Below are 16,364 nucleotides of genomic sequence, written 5' to 3'. Positions count from 1 at the left end.
GATGGTGAAGGGACCAATGTATCGGGGACTTAACTTTCTACAGAGTAGCTGGAGCCAGATGTCTCTTGTGGAGAGCCAGATCTTTTGAGGTGGGGAGGAGTGCCGAGCATCGGCCTGACTCTTTTGGCACTGGGCTGCCCTCTGTAGGTGGACGTGAGCAGTGTCCCAGACTCTCTTACTCTCTTCAAACCAGTGGTTAAATGTTGGGACCTCGGATGGCTCACCGGACCATGGGAACATGGGAGGTTGAAAGCAGAGCATGCATTGAAAGGGAGTTAGCCCCATAGCAGGTTGTCGGAGGGAGTTCTGGGCTTATTTGGCCCAAGGAAGGAAGTGGTTCCAGCTGTGCTGGTGGCCATGGCAGTATGTCCTCAGGAAGCATCTGATCTCATGGATCTTCTGTTCCATCTGTCCTTTAGTCTGAGGGTGATGACCAGATGAGAGGCTGACTGACACACCGAGGAGGGAGAAGAATGATTTCCAGACCCGAGAAATGAACTGAGGACCACTGTTAGACACTGTCTTCCAGGAGGCCAAAGTTTCGGAAGACATGATGGAATAGTGCTTCCACGGCCTCTAGAGCTGTAGGTAGGCCCTTCAGAGGTACCAATCAACAGGCTTTGGTTGACTGCTACCAGAACACGGTTGTAACCATTGGAGGGTGGTAAATCGTTATGAAGTCCACTCCATAGGTGTGACCAGGGATGATGGGGTATGGGCAGCGGAAGGAGTTTGCCAGCTGGAAGGTGATGAGGAGACTTCGACATGGCACACTCAGGGCAGGCTTGGACGAAGTGTTGGACTTCCCGGGACATATGAGGCCACCAGTAGTGATCACAGAGGAGCGAGAGGGTCTGATTGATGCTGGGTTGACCAGTGTGAGGTAAGCGGAGAGATGTGAGTACGTAAGTTCATCCCTCTGGACACCCCGGTGGAGCAGGTTCGGTGGAGGTAGCTTCAGCAATTTGTTCGTCCAGGGTCCACTGGATGGGGCTGACGATGAGGGATGGAGGAAGGATGGCTTTGGGAGTGGTGATAGTAGCGTCACGAGAATGAAGCTGGGAAAGGGCATCCGCCATGATATTTTTGGACCCTGGATGGTAGGTGACGGTAAAATTAAAACATGTGAAGAATAAGGTCCATCTAGCCTGACGAGGGTTCAGTCGTCGTACCTCCCGGAGGTATTTGAGGTTGTGGTGGATGATAATTACTTGGAATGTATGACGGGAACTCTCAAGCCAGTGGCGCCACTCCTCCAGGGCCATTTTGATGGCACCTCTGCTCCGCCAGGGATAGTTTTCTGGAAAAGAAGGCACATGGGTGAAGCTTGGGAGGATTCCCCTGCCACTGAGAAAGGATGGCTCCGACACCAGTGGTGGAGGCGTCCACTTTGACTGTGAAAGTTCAATCATGGTCAGGATGTTGGAGGACTGGAGCAGTTGTAAAAGACTCTTGAGTAGCTGGAAGGAGCAACAGGCTTGGGGGGGACCAGGACAGAGATTTGGGCTTGGCACGAAGGAGGGAAGTGAGAGATGCAGCGATGGTACTGTAGTTCCTGATAAATCTGTGGTAAAAGTTTGCAAATCCGAGGAAGTGTTGTAAGTCTTTCATTGTTGTTCACAGAGCTTTTCCAGGACCAGTGTGACATGTTGGGTATGTTTGGATAGGGTTCAGGAGAAGATGAGCAGGTTGTCAATGTAAATGAGGACGAATCGATGAAGGTATTCCGGAAGATCTCCGGAAGGCCAGTCCATAGGGGATCACCCGGTATTCATTGTTGCCAGTAGGTATTATAAATGCGGTCTTCCATTCGTCTCCCTTCCGTATTTGGATGAGGTTGTAAGCGCTGTGCAGGTGGAGTTTGGTGAACACTGTTGCACCCCGTAGAGTTTCCAGGGCATCAAGGACCAATTACAGGTGTTCCGATACTTTATAGTGACCTCATTCAGAGCACAATAGTCTATGCAGGGCCGCAAAACTCCATCCTTCTTGGTCACAAAGAAAAACTTGAAGCGGCAGGGGATGTCGAGGGACAGATGCATCCATGTTTGAATGCCTCCTCCACATACTCCTCCATGGCCTTCTGTTCAGGAAGTGAGAGGGGACAGATGTGGCCTCGTGGTAATGGAGCTCCCAGAAGCAGGTCAATGGCACAGTCCCATGATCAAGGTAACCGTGAAGCTCTTTGAGGGCTGAAGACATCTCGGTAGTTCAAGTAGACTAGAGGGATCTCAAGTTTGCGATCACTCAGGATGCTTTCTATGGAGGTGGCGAAGATAGATGCAGGATGTGGTGGATCTGAGTGGGTAGTGGCACCAGGGACTCGACAAGGAAGAGCCAGGCTTCTCCAGAAGCAGGACTCATCCCAGGACAGAACCTCTCCAGATGCCCAGAACATCATAGGAGAATGTTTCACCAACCATGGCCTGCCGAGGATTACATCTGAAGTTGATCCATCCAACACTAGAAAAGAGATGTTAGAGATGATCATAATGGCTGAAGCCAATGCAGAGGGTTACTGGGGCAGTTTGGTGAATGATGAGACCTTTACCCAACTACTGTTGTCCCACTACTGAGTGGATTGGGAACATGGTGGGGTGAGCAATCGTGCGGAGGTGGAACTGACGATAGAGCGCCTTTGAGACTAAGTTCCCTGCAGAGACTGAGTCGCTGAGGGCATTAACTATGAGGGAAACAGAGGCAGAAGATATATTCATAGTGGTGCTCAATGGCAAGTTGATGAGTGGGGAACAGGTTATGAAGCTCACCGTTAAACGTGTTGGATGGACTGGACACTCGAGGATAGCATGACCGGCAGCTCCACAGTACAGGCAAAGATGGAGTTGAATGCGGCGTTGGCATTCTGAGGGAATTAAACTGAATGAGTCTATCTGCATGGGTTCCTCTGAGGATTCAGGATGGTGGGTCTGATGGACAGTGGACGATGGCAAGAATGGACAAGGAATATTTTCTGACAGGCAAGATTTCATACAATTGGCCACTCTTATGGAAAGTTGAATAAATCATTCTAACCCCATTTTGGCATCATATGCCGAGAGTTTCAGCCTTAAAGAGGGTTCAAGTCTCAGACAATAAGTTGTAAGGAGGGCCAGTTCATTCCACCGACTAGCTGCCACTAAGATTCTGAACTGCATGGCATAATCGGATATCGACCGCTTACTGGTGGCAATGGAGCTGTTCGTTGACACGAGTATCTCCAAAGGCATAACCGAAGACCTCTTTGAAATGCGTGATGAATGCTTCAAGGGATTGAGTGACAGATCCATCCTGCTCCCATATGGTGGTGGCCCATTGCAAAGCTCACCTGGTGAGGAGGGAGATGATTAAAGCTATTTTAGCTCTCTCAGTAGGGATCTGTAGAACTGCATCTCCATCACGTGTGAGTACTGGAGTAGAAAGCCATTGTATTCCTCTGCTGAACAAGAGTAGGTCGCTGGAGAGACCAAGGGACTGGCTGAACTCACAGAGGAAGAGGCAGAGGAAGTGGCAGTAGGAAGCAGAGCGGTGGCTGAAGGCTGTGCACCGGCAAACTCTCATGGGTTAGCAGTATGGTAGATTGAATTGGACGCAAAAGAAGTTGTGGAGAGGGCTCGACAAAACTGATTAAACAGCGTTTCTATGTCATCGGCGATGAGACGAAAATCTGCTCTCGCTGGGTCCATGATAGCAGTCTAGTCTTCTGGCAGGAAGGCAACACACACAGATGGAGAATGAACCCAGATGCAGGAACTTTATTGAAATACAGGCAAGTAAACAGGTGAGTAGAGTAGTAAATAAACTTAACTGGCACAGAGTAATGAAGATGGTTGTAGACAAACGCTGATAAAAGATTTATGGGTGTTGAGAGCAAGAGGATAATATAACACTATTTTAGAAGAGCAGTGAGGTCTGTGTAATCCTAATGGAGACTAGACACTGACTGTGTGGCTGTGGCGAGCATTTGAGCTGTCCTTGATTGTGGGTGAATTTGTGTGCAGGTGATTAGAAGCTCGGGGTGAGTGACTGGCGTGTGGATGGAAATGACAGGCCTGGTGGAGGTGTGACAGTCTCACTTTAACCTCCATTTTTGCTTTTTTTTAAAGAAAAGGAGGGACAAGTCAAAATAACTTGCATTGAACCCAGAATATTCCTTTAATAATAAGTGCATTCAGGATTAGTTTATAAATGTATGAATATGTACTACATCAGGGTCCTCTCCTTCAAGAGAAAAAAGTGTCTCTCTCATGGAGTAGTAATTCTCATTACTTTCCAGTTTAGACCCACTCAAGCTATCCAGCACTTCCAAAAAAAAAAGTCTTCTGTGGTGTTTTTCCCTTTTTTAGATGATATTCTAAAGAGAATATCTTTATATTCTTTACTCCAGAGAAAAGCACATAGTCCTGGACCTAGGAAGGAGCTGTCAGCGAGCCATCAAGGTGAGCAAAAAACAATCCAGACGGGCAAATTAAACAACAGGTCCGGAAGCAGGCAAGAGTAGATAACCAATCGTTAGGCTTTAGAAAATCAATCGACTGCCACCAGAACACAAGTGTAACCATTGGAGGGTGGTAAATCAGTTATGAAGTCCACTCAGAAGTCCAACCAGTTGGAGAAGATGTAACAGTAGCCAGCTGGTACATGCTGTGCAGTGTGTGTAAACCTCACTCCTCTGGCCTCAAGAGGTGCACTAGCGACTGACGCTAGAGGCTGTAACCTTTAGCCTCCTCGTTAGTCCATCCACCTCCCATGCTGGAGAATCGGTTTGAGTCCCGTTCGGAGCGGGTCGAGCAGGACTGGTTACAAAGGCAGCCAAAAATCAAGTGGCAGAGATCAAGAGCAAGTTCTTGAAGGGACAGGCTGAGGTCATTATCCAGGAAGGCAATGAGAGTTAGGCAAGCAGGACCAAAGGGGCTGAGGCAGGAGATGAAGCCATGGTAGAGTCGGGCAAAGAACAGAATCCGTCAAACTAGACAAGGCAGGCAGAAAGACAGACAGACAGACAAAGATCAAAATAGACAGCAAAAACTGTCAGGACTGACTTAGCAAACAGCACAAGACAGCATCTGGCACGAGGCAGCAGACACAAAATCTGGCATGAGACAGCAGAGGGGGAATACTTAGGAAACACACTAATCAAGGGAAAGTGGAACAGATTACAAGCAGCTGCAATAATAAGGGCTAAGCAAATCAGCAGGAGGATCATGGCAGCAAATGCGATCTCAGTGATTTGGAGCATGGCATGTTTGTTGGTGCCAGATGGGCATTATTGAGTATTTCTGTAACTGCTGATCTCCCGGGATTTTCATGCACAACAGTCTCTAGAATTTACTCTAAACAAAAACGTCCAGTGGGCAGCATGAGAGAGGTCAACAGAGAATGGCAAGACTGGTTAGAACTGACAAAGTCTTCAGTGACTCAGATAACTGCTCTTTACAATTGTGGTGAGAAGAATAACATCTCAGAATGCTTTTCTGAGATGCGGGTTGGCACTGTTTTGGCAGCATGATGGGGACCTACACAATATTAGGCAGGTGGTTTTAAAGTTGTGGCTGATCGGTGTTTCTGGAATATTTTTATAAAGTTGAATATAAATTAATCAAGTATAATCAATGTAAATATAGCCATTTTATTCTACAATTATTCTACTGTGTGTTTGTGAAGAGAACTGTGTAGGAATGGAATGTGGGGCCCCTCACATATGGTAAACTAGTCTCCTGTGTTGACACTAGAGAAGACATATGGTGAGGCCCGTTCATGGGAGTTTTCCGGTTCACATCTTGAGAAACAATAGACTGGATTCACAGAACAAAATAGTAAAAATCTGATGGATGGTGGTGACGTGTGGAATGTATTAGCCACACCTTGGTAGATCATATGTATATAAGTGCATGGAAACCCAGATGCTGGAGTTGCTCTGCAGCTTTTTATCTCTGATAAAAGTGATTTTTCACAGAGGCAACAGAAGCCACGACAAATTGGTGACCCCAATGTGATTTGAAAGGAGCAGAAGTATAGAAGACCACAGTGGCCTGGCTGGACAAGCAACACAAATAGGTGGCCACCTAAAAGTTAAGCATTTTTGCTTATATAATTAGTTGTGTTGCTTGCCAGAGTTTGCCCATGTTGGTAAGGACACTCAAAAAGCTCCTCCAAATTTAAAGAGAAAAAGAATAAAAGGGTTCTGATTCCAGAAGAAATAACTGCATGCAATGATCTATTTTTACTGTTAAGTGGGCCTTGATGGATATTAGCAAATGACAGCAGATAATATAAGAAGTATAAGGAATTCCTTGGCACAAATCCTGCATTGCATTGTGTTAAGGAAGTGTATCAGTGGGAGCAGAACTGATAGGTCACTCAAGAGAGTGTAGAATAGGAAAAGTGTATGTGTAATTGTGTCAGTGTCAGTGTCTGTGTCTGTGTGAGTATATCTGTGACTGTGGCTGTATGAGAAAATAAACTGTATCTTGTGGACAGTGGGTGCCTCCTGGACTGTCACTTGAGTGTGACTAAATAGAGGGGCACAGTTATTGTCGCACTTGAGAGGAGTGGATGAGTGTATGAACCCTAAATAATAAACGGGCGAAGGATGAATGTATGAACCCTAAATAATAAAGGGGCAAAGGATGAGTGTATGAGCCAAAAAAAAGTATGTATGAGAATTTGAGCCCTATAAAATAATAAAGGGACTTATATGAACTTGTGTATTAAAAAGTGAAGGTGAAAGAAATTAGAAAAATTGTTTCAAGATACTGGCATTGCAGATTATTGTAGTAGGAAATAAAATGGTAAGATATACATTTATCCTCTCAATTTAATGATTTATCTAAATTAATGGTGATACGATAATTTTTCATTATTTGTATGCCAAGTAAAAATAACAGTGAAAGAAATAAAGACTCAGCTTAACTAAGAAAAAGCAGCTGTTATAGTGGTTTGGCACTGTTTGAATGCAGAAAGATCCTAAAAGTAAATTGACAACATATAGCAAATGTGTACATGTATGTGGTATAAATAATTACTACAATTAAAGTGCATGTTACAGAAGAAGATAAGGGAAATTGGTTTATAAATAAATGAAAATAATTGAATTTCTTTTGGAAGATCATATTATTTGAACAAATACAAATTGTCCAAAAATCCAAAAATTGTTACAAAAATTTATATTGATACATTTTTCCTAAAGATAGGGTTTGTTGTATTATAAGAAAATTCATGGCAGCCACTCCTGTGGACTTGTTTAAAAAGGTGATTTGTGTTGCTTCATTAGATAGAATGAAAGTTCCTTCTCCTGAGAAAGAGTAAGAAAAGGGAGAAAGTAATCATAAGAGAGTTATTTGACTTAAAAGAAAAAAAGAGGGGATTATATTAGTAATACGATGACAGGACTACAAGATAGGTGTTGTAAATGTAAAGCTCTGCTTCAACAGAAGGCTAAAGTTGTATTGAATGAAAAGAAAATGTCAAAAAAGAAAGGTAAGGTTTGTGTTTTATTAAAGATTTGAAGGTTCTATGTATGTTGTTTGAATGGACAAAAGAAAGTAGGTTGAAAGTTCTGGAAGAGGTTTTCTTGAAGATAGTTTAAGATGGGAAAGTTTGAAAGCAGTTAATGTAATGAATTATTATAATTATCACTCTTTTTACTGTTGAAGAATAACTTAAATATATTATTGTGAGATTCTAAAATGAAAAAGAAGGAATAGCTGTAATGAGATTAGAAACAATGTGAGGGAGTGGAATGTCCCCCTCTGAATTCCTCACCCGCCCTACTCTCTCTCACACTCTCAGTTTAAGTTTGATAAGTGTCTGCTTGAAACAGAAATACAAGAGCAGATTTTGAAGTGTGCAAAAGGCACATCTCTAAATTGTCATATTCTTTTGATTTTATTTTCTTTTATATGGAAAATGATGTGACTTGACAATAATGGTAGATACAATGATATAAAGGAGAGGTTCAAACAGCTTTCCTCATCATGATATAAGATTTTATATAATCAGAGATCAATTTGAAGTTGTGTTTATACTAAAGATAAGAGATTCAGTTGAATGTTCATCTGAAAGAATAAATGTAGGTTAAAAACAATCTAGAGACTATTATTGAATTAAGGTGATGTTTTTAAATTAAGCTTCCTAGAAGTTTGACAGAGGCTTCCCTTTGTTTCGTTTTTTTCTGATGTTAGTCCCCACTGTGATACATGGTATTTTTTGATGTTTGCTAAAGGAGCAGAAATACAATTTGAATGAGAATTAATGATCTGTAAATGAGTTCAGTTTTAGAATTTTTACTTCTAATTTGGACAATCTTAATAGATTGTTGAATTTTGAATAGTGCTTTGTGAATTTAACCATGTTATGAACTATCTCCATATTTAAGCAGTTGTTGATGGTTCCATTGGCTGTGACGGTTCTCAGGTAATACTCCCTGAAACAAAAAGAAAATATCTGTGTACTGATAACAAATTATTAAGGATTGGCTAATAGGACTGAGCGGTATCGAGACCAGTGGCAAGAGGTGATGGCCCAATGATGGGTAAGACTCTCCGATGGCAAAGGGGGGGGGGATTCGACATACAGTATATACTGTATGTATATATATATATATATATATATATATATATATATATATATATATATATATATATTTAATTTTGTTGCAAAATGCACATAATTTCTCATCAAAATGAAGTTCTTTAATAGATAATCTAAATGTTCAAAGTTTAAATTGTAATAGTTTCTCATAAACCTTACACTAAGAATGAGCCTTCAAAACTAGTGGGGTATATTCAGGCTGATCATTTAGGTGCAGAACAAGTAATAGAACTGAACAGAGCCTGTACTGAAAAAGTATGTTAAAATGTGTATTCATTATTTTAAATAATTTGTCTTGATTCTTATAATCACATTTTAACTTTTTAAAATGACAAAATTCTACTTTCTATCATTTTTATATGTAATTAATGAAATGAGCTGTCGATGCTTAAAATAATGTGTACAATTTACAAGTGATAATATTGAGTTTCCTATCTGTCACTCACTTGACGTTGTGTCGATGTAGTGACACTAGGGGTCACTCTTGGGAGCCCGAGACACTTCTGGTCTTTGATAAAAGGCCAATGAAAATTGGTGAGTGGTATTTGCATGCCACTACCCCGGACATACAGGTATAAAAGGAGCTGGTATGCAACCACTCATTCAGATTTTCTCTTCGGAGCCGAACGGTCATGCTCATTGAGCTGAATATTACTGTTCATTCACCTCTGCTGGATCTGACGGCGCATTTCAGCGGCTTCTCCCTCCTCTGCACTGGTGCACTGCAGAGAACGCCCCTGGGTGCTTTGGCAGAAAAACTAGAGAGTATATTTTCTGAAAGAGCCTTTTTTCCCCTCTAAAAGAGTATATATTTCTCTAAAAGAGCACACACAAGGAACGTCTTTTTAAAGACGCGTCTTTTCAAAGATGCCTTTCCGATTGTGTGTTATTCCTGGTTGCGGTCGTTATCTCTCAACTTCGGATGGTCATGATTGCTGTATTTCGTGTCTGGGCGCGACCCACACGAAGGCAGCTTTTATGAATAGTTCATGTTCTCACTGCGAGAACATGACCATGGCAACGTTGCGGTCGCGGCTTGCTTTCGTAAGAAAACAAGCCACCCCAGCGGCTCCCCGCCTCGGTCCTTCTACCTATGGGTATGAGGCCAGCGCGGCTAGCACTGGGGGCGATTTGGGGACCCCAATGGGATCGTCTCCACCAGGTATCCCCCCGTGGACCTCCCATTCCCCAGCACACTCTTCTGCCCCAATCGGGCTTCTGGATGAGTTCGCCGGCTAGTCTCATGGCGAGTCTGGCTTCTTGTTCGGAACCCGCGAAGATGATGAGCTCTCGAGCTCAGCATCGGAGAGCGGGCTTGTCCAGTCGGACGCAGAAGCCTCAGCTGGGCTTCCCCCTTCGGGGATGATCGTCCAGTCACAGGCCGATACCGAAATGATGGACATGCTTTCCCGGGCAGCCGCGAGCGGCGGGTTAGAGTGTAGCCCTCCGCTCTCCCCTGAACCCTCGCGGCTTGATGATTGGTTTCTGGGCTCGCGGCGCAGCTCAAAGCAGCCACGCCCCGCTCCAGTGCCATTCTTCCCGGAAGTGCATGAGGAGCTGACGAAGTCGTGGGAGGCACCTTTTACTGCCCGGCCCCGACTCCGCAGTTCCCCCGCTCCCACTACCCTCGATGGCGGGGCGGCCAAGGGCTATACGGCGGTGCCCCCGGTGGATAAGGCGCTCGCAGTGCACCTATGCACCTCTGCCCTGCACGCCATGGCTCTCCTGCAGGTCCACCAAGCCAAGGTGCTGAAAGAACTGTACGAGGGTAGTTCCGCCCCAGATTTGATGCAGGAACTGCGCTTGGCGACCGACCTCGCTCTCTGGGCGACGAAGGTCACGGCGCGGTCTCTCAGGTGGACGGTGGCCACACTAGTGGTCCAGGAGCGCCACCTTTGGCTCAACCTGGTCGAGATGGGCGAGGCCGACAAGACACGGTTCCTTGCTGCCCCCATTTCCCAGGCGGGCCTATTTGGCGACACCGTCGAGGATTTTGCCCAGCAGTTCTCGACTGTGAAGCACCAGACGGAGGCAATCCGGCACATCCTGCCCCGGCGCGGCTCAAGATCCCGCACCCCATCTGCTCGTTGCCAAGGGTGTCCCCCTGCGGTGACTGCACCAGCTCCGCCGCAGCCCGCCCCTTCGGCCTGGCCCCGGCGTGGAGCCCACTGCAGGAAGCAGACGCCACGTCTCACAGCCGGCGCCGAAGAACCCACGGAGGTCCTCGAAGTGCCCCTGAGACGGGCAACCCAGGGACAAGGGAACCCACTCACGTGGAGCTGGTAGGAAGACCATTCCATCCCCCGGTGGAGGGCCGGGTGGAAAAACTTTTGTTGCCTTTTTATTTGATTTCGCCACACGCCCAAGTGGCTGCGGTATCCAACAGTTCAGCAAAAGAGCGGCTTCCTTCCTCCCTGGGTCACATACCCGGTGTGTATGGTCATCACCACGACTACCGTCCACGGGCTTTTTCTTGCAAGATTGGTGCTCCAGCGGTGCCCTTTCCGCCCCTGAGCGCCCAGCTGTGGCACACAACCGCCCCCAATGTGGCAGTCTCCATGGGTTACGAGGACAGGCCTCTTCCTCCCCCATCCCAGGCTGTTCCGGGGGTGGTCACAAGGAGCCAGGTAAGTGCTTCGATGTCCCTAGACTCAGCACGGCCACGACGTGCTGTGGCACCTCGCACTCCGCCCCGCCGCGAGGCCCCACCTGCCGGTACTTCTGACGATGTTGTCCCCTTGGTTCCCCTCACGCGGAATTTGGACACATGGTTCATGCTTTCCAATCTGTCGCGAGGGCTGATCCGGACTGTCTGACTCGGCTACGCGATTCAGTTCGCCAGGCGCCCGCCCAGGTTCAGCAGTATTCACTTCACCTTGGTCAAGGGTGAAAACGCCGCCACCCTGCACGCGGAGATCGCTACCCTCCTATGGAAGGACGCGATAGAACCTGTCCCTCCAGCCGAGATGAAGAAAGGGTTTTACCGCCCCTACTTCATCGTACTGAAAAAAGGCGGTGGGTTGCGGCCAATCTTGGACCTGCAAGTACAGAACCGGGCTTTACACAGACTCCCGTTCAAGATGCTGACGCAATAACACATTCTGGCGAGCGTCTGGCATCAAGATTGGTTTGCGGCAGTAGACTTGAAGGATGCGTACTTCCATGTCTCGATCCTTCCTCGACACAGACCCTTCCTGCGGTTCGCGTTCGAGGGTCAGGCGTATCAGTACAAAGTCCTCCCTTTCGGCCTGTCCCTGTCTCCTCGCGTCTTTACGAAGATCGCAGAGGCTGCCCTTGCCCCGTTAAGGAAGGTGGGCATTCGCATTCTCAACTATCTCGATGACTGGCTAATCCTAGCTCACTCACGAAACATGTTATGTGCACACAGGGACCTGGTGCTCTCACACCTCAGCCGACTAGGGCTTCGGGTCAACTGGGAAAAGAGTAAGCTCCTCCCAGTTCAGAGCATCTCTTTTCTCGGATTGGAGTTGGACTCAGTCTCCTTGACGGCGCGCCTTACAAACGAGCGCGCCCAGTCGGTGCTGGCCTGTTTGAAGGCATTCAAACAGGGAACAGCGGTTCCACTGAAACTTTTTCAGAGGCTCCTGGGGCATATGGCGTACTCGGCGGTGGCCACCCCACTCGGGTTGATGCATATGAGGCCGCTTCAGCACTGGCTCCAGACTCGAGTCCCAAGATGGGCATGGCGCCACGGGACACATCGCGTGGCCATCACGTCGGTCTGTCACCGTCTTTTCAGCCCTTGGACCGACCTCTCGTTTCTATGAGCAGATGTTCCTCTAGAACTGGTCTCCAGGCATGTCGTGGTCACGACAGATGCCTCCAAAATTGGCTGGGGCACTGTTTGCAACGGGCACGCAGCCACCGGCCTCTGGACGGGCCCGCGACTGCATTGGCACATCAACTGCCTCGAGTTGTTGGCAATTCTGCTCACCCTGTGGAGGTTCCGGCCGTTGATCCAGGGCAAGCACGTGTTAGTTCAGACAGACAGCATGGCAACGGTAGCATATGGCAACAGCCGAGGCGGTCTGCACTCTCATTGTATGTCACAACTCGCCCGCCGTCTCCTCCTCTGGAGTCAGCAGCACTTGAAGTCGCTGCGAGCCACTCACATCCCGGGCAACCTCAACACTACAGTGGACATGCTGTCTTGGCAGGTTACCCTCAGGGGAGAGTGGAGACTCCACCCTCAGATGGTCCAGCTGATTTGGAGTCGATTCGCACGGGTACAGGTGGACCTGTTCGCCTCTCAAGAATCCTCCCACTGCCCGCTCTGGTACGCCCTCACCGAGGCTCCCCTCGGCATAGATGCGCTGGCACACAGCCGACCCCCTGGCCTATGCAAATATGCATTTCCCCCAGTGAGCCTGCTTGCACAGACCCTGTGCAAGGTCAGGGAGGACGAGGAGCAGGTCATCCTGGTAGCACCCTACTGGCCACCCAGACGTGGTTCTCAGACCTCACGCTCCTCACGACAGCTCCCCCCTGGCGAATAACCCTGAGGAAGGACCTTCTTTCTCAGGGACGGGGCACCCTCTGGCACCTGCGCCCAGACCTCTGGAATCTCCATGTCTGGCCCCTGGACGGGACGTGGAAGACCTAAGCGGTCTACCACCCGCAGTGGTAGACACGATCACTCAGGCTAGGGCCCCCTCTACGAGGCGCCTGTATGCCTTTAAGTGGTGTCTGTTCGCTAAGTGGTGTTCTTCCTGATGCGAAGACCCCCAGAGATGCGCAGTCGGATCAGTGCTTTCCTTCCTGCAGGAGAGGCCGGAAGGGAGGCTGTCCCCTTCCATCTTGAAGGTGTACATTGCCACCATAGCAGCACACCACGACACAGTCGACGGTAAGTCCTTAGGGAAGCACAACCTGATCATCAGGTTCCTAAGAGGCGCCAGGAGGCTGAATCCCTCCAGACCGCGCCTCATTCCCTCATGGGATCTCTCCGTAGTTCTTCAGGGTCTACAGAGAGCCCCCTTTGAACCTTTGCAGTCAGCCGAGCTTAAGGCACTCTCCTTGAAGACTGCCCTCCTGACTGCACTCACTTCCATCAAGAGGGTAGGTGACCTGCAAGCGTTATCTGTCAGCAAAATGTGCCTGGAGTTCGGTCTGGGTTACTCTCACGTGATCCTGAGACCCCGACCAGGCTATGTGCCCAAGGTTCCCACCACCCCTTTTAGGGACCAGGTGGTGAATCTGCAAGCGCTGCCCCAGGAGGAGGCAGACCCAGCCCTGTCGTTGCTGTGTCCGGTGCGCACTTTCCACATCTATTTGGATCGCACGCAGAGCTTTAGAATCTCTGAGCAGCTCTTTGTCTGCTTTGGTGCACAGCGGAAAGGAAGCGCTGTATCCAAGCAGAGGATCGCCCACTGGCTCATTGACGCCATAACTATGGCATATCTCGCCCAGAACATGCCACCCCCGGTAGGGCTACAAGCCCATTCTACCAGAGGTGTAGCGGCTTCCTGGGCCCTGGCCAGAGGTGCCTCTCTAACAGACATTTGCAGAGCAGCAAGCTGGGCAACACCCAACACCTTTGCAAGGTTCTACAACCTCCGGGTGGAACTGGTTTCGTCCCAGGTAGTGGCACGCAACACAAGCGGATAAGCCCGGGATAGCTGGCCGGGTGTATCACTTGCACATAGCGCCTTCCACCTCCCTTGGAGCTGAAGACGTGCGCCATTAATTCCCAGTAGTGTTCACAAACTTTGTTCCCTGGTTGACTTCCTCCGAGCCCTGTGGCAGTCGAGTCTTCGGAGAGACTCGCTGCCGGCTCAGTACACGTGCTAATTAAGAGTCCTGTTCTGGGGTAGGTGCTCTGCATGTGGCGGTTCCCTGTAAGGCTAACCCCATGCGATATATATCTTCTGCTAGTTCGTTTCCCTGTTGGCAAACTGCATCTTCCTTGGGCAGAGCCCCTCTGCCCCAGTCTCCATGTTTGTAGTAACTCCTCCCCCATTGGGCAGGATCTACCTTGAAGACTCTCCACATGGTTGGAAAGACCATGTGACGTATTCTTCCACTTAAATATCCCCCCCTCTCTTTGGTCGGGGTGTGTTCTCCGCGGTGTCTTCCCCTTGGGAGGGACACCCCCCGACTAGACCTGGCGGCCCAGTCAGATAATCCCCCTTCTTTTTAGGGAGTGGAAAAAAAGAAGGGGAAAAGAGGCCATGACTGGGTTAAGCCAGTCTCTATCTTTTGGGTAGTCGACTTGTCCCCAAAATGGGCCGTTCGACACCCATAACTATGTTGGGGGAGGTTACGTGTCAACCTGGTGTGCTGGCTATGAGGCACACAGCAGTCTGCCCACCACACACTGCCAGTTCACTTAACACAGTTCAACTGGCATTTCGTATAGGGACCCCTTGTGTCACTACATCGACACAACGTTGAGTGAGTGACAGATAGGGAATGTCATGGTTACTTGTGTAACCTCCGTTCCCTGATGGAGGGAACGAGACGTTGTGTCCCTCCTGCCACAACGCTGAACTACCCGCTGAAATGGCCGGACCTTATATCGGCTCCTCAGCATAAAACCTGAATGAGTGGTTGCATTCCAGCTCCTTTTCTACAAGTATGTCTGGGGGAGTGGCATGCAAATACCACTCGGCAATTTTCATCGGCCTTTTATCAAAGACCAGAGGTGTCTCGGGCTCCCAAGAGTGACCCCTAGTGTCACTACATCGACACAACGTCTCGTTCCCTCCATCAGGGAATGGAGGTTACACAAGTAACCATGACGTTTACATTCATTTGTATGACAAGCACTAAAATGGTACTATCACTTTAAGAGTTTAACAAGAATCTCACAGACTCGCACAGGTGTTGAAGTTCATTCATTAACGAGACAGAAGTCTCATTTTTTAGCGCATCCATGCTATTTGTGATCAAAATAAATTTTTTATCTTACTTTTTATCTGACTGTAAAGAACAGAAAGGATAGTAAAAGACACATTATTCAACCAAAGTGGAGTGAGGGATGTCATCTTTGATGGACACACATTACATGGAAGAAATGGTCCGTTTTAATCTCAAGCACTTTTCAACAAAACTAGGCGATTTTCCAGGTATTCAAAATACTTAAATCTCTAAAAGCTAAATACAGGCATTTTAAGCACTCCAAGGACCTTGTGTGACCCCTGTAAAGTGTAGAAAAAAGTGCAGTAGGGGCAAAATCAAGATAGATTATGATGTTTGACGGGTCATTTAATTTATGACCACATGTACAGAAAACAATGTTTCAAATTTCAAATTTTTGCCTCAATATTTTTCATCATTTTTTTGGTTCACGATATTTCTAAATTCAATATATCATCCCATCCTTTTTCTTTACTTTTGCAATATTCAGCTTTTCACAACACTGTGATGTTTGCACACACCTAATTCAAGTGAACCTACTTTCTAGTACAGCGTTTCCCAAACGGGGTGCCGTCAGGCAAGATTAGGGGTGCCATGTAAAAAATCCATCAAACATTTCTAAAATCCAAATATGCACGTAAAATTAACTATTTCATATAATCAAACCATGAAGTCATTTTTATTTGTATAGCGCCTTTCACAACACACATTGTTTCAAAGCATTGTGTAGTTTGATCAAATACGATTGAGAATTGTGTTTAAAAATAATTAAATAATAATTGTATTTATAACCCCAGTGAGCAAGCCGAAGGCGACTGTGGCAAGGAACACAAAACTCCATAAGATGTTGGTTAATGGAGAAAAATAACCTTGGGAGAAACCAGGCTCACTGTGGG

The 16,364-nt window shown here is 47.4% G+C and overlaps 2 protein-coding genes across 3 annotated transcripts in view; one reads left to right on the top strand and one right to left on the bottom strand.

Moving 5' to 3' along the window:
* Positions 1 to 16,364, bottom strand: part of LOC127418621 (zinc finger protein 501-like) — a 315,184-nt gene that overhangs the window by 133,181 nt on the left and 165,639 nt on the right. The gene's annotated exons all lie outside the window — the stretch shown is intronic.
* Positions 1 to 16,364, top strand: part of LOC127418556 (zinc finger protein 271-like) — a 270,645-nt gene that overhangs the window by 196,083 nt on the left and 58,198 nt on the right. The window lies entirely within an intron of this gene.

Source organism: Myxocyprinus asiaticus, chromosome 28 (genome assembly GCF_019703515.2).
Source record: "Myxocyprinus asiaticus isolate MX2 ecotype Aquarium Trade chromosome 28, UBuf_Myxa_2, whole genome shotgun sequence".
NCBI lineage: Eukaryota > Metazoa > Chordata > Actinopteri > Cypriniformes > Catostomidae > Myxocyprinus > Myxocyprinus asiaticus.
Note: the sequence above shows the minus strand (reverse complement) of the source record. Positions and strands in the feature narration are given on the sequence as shown.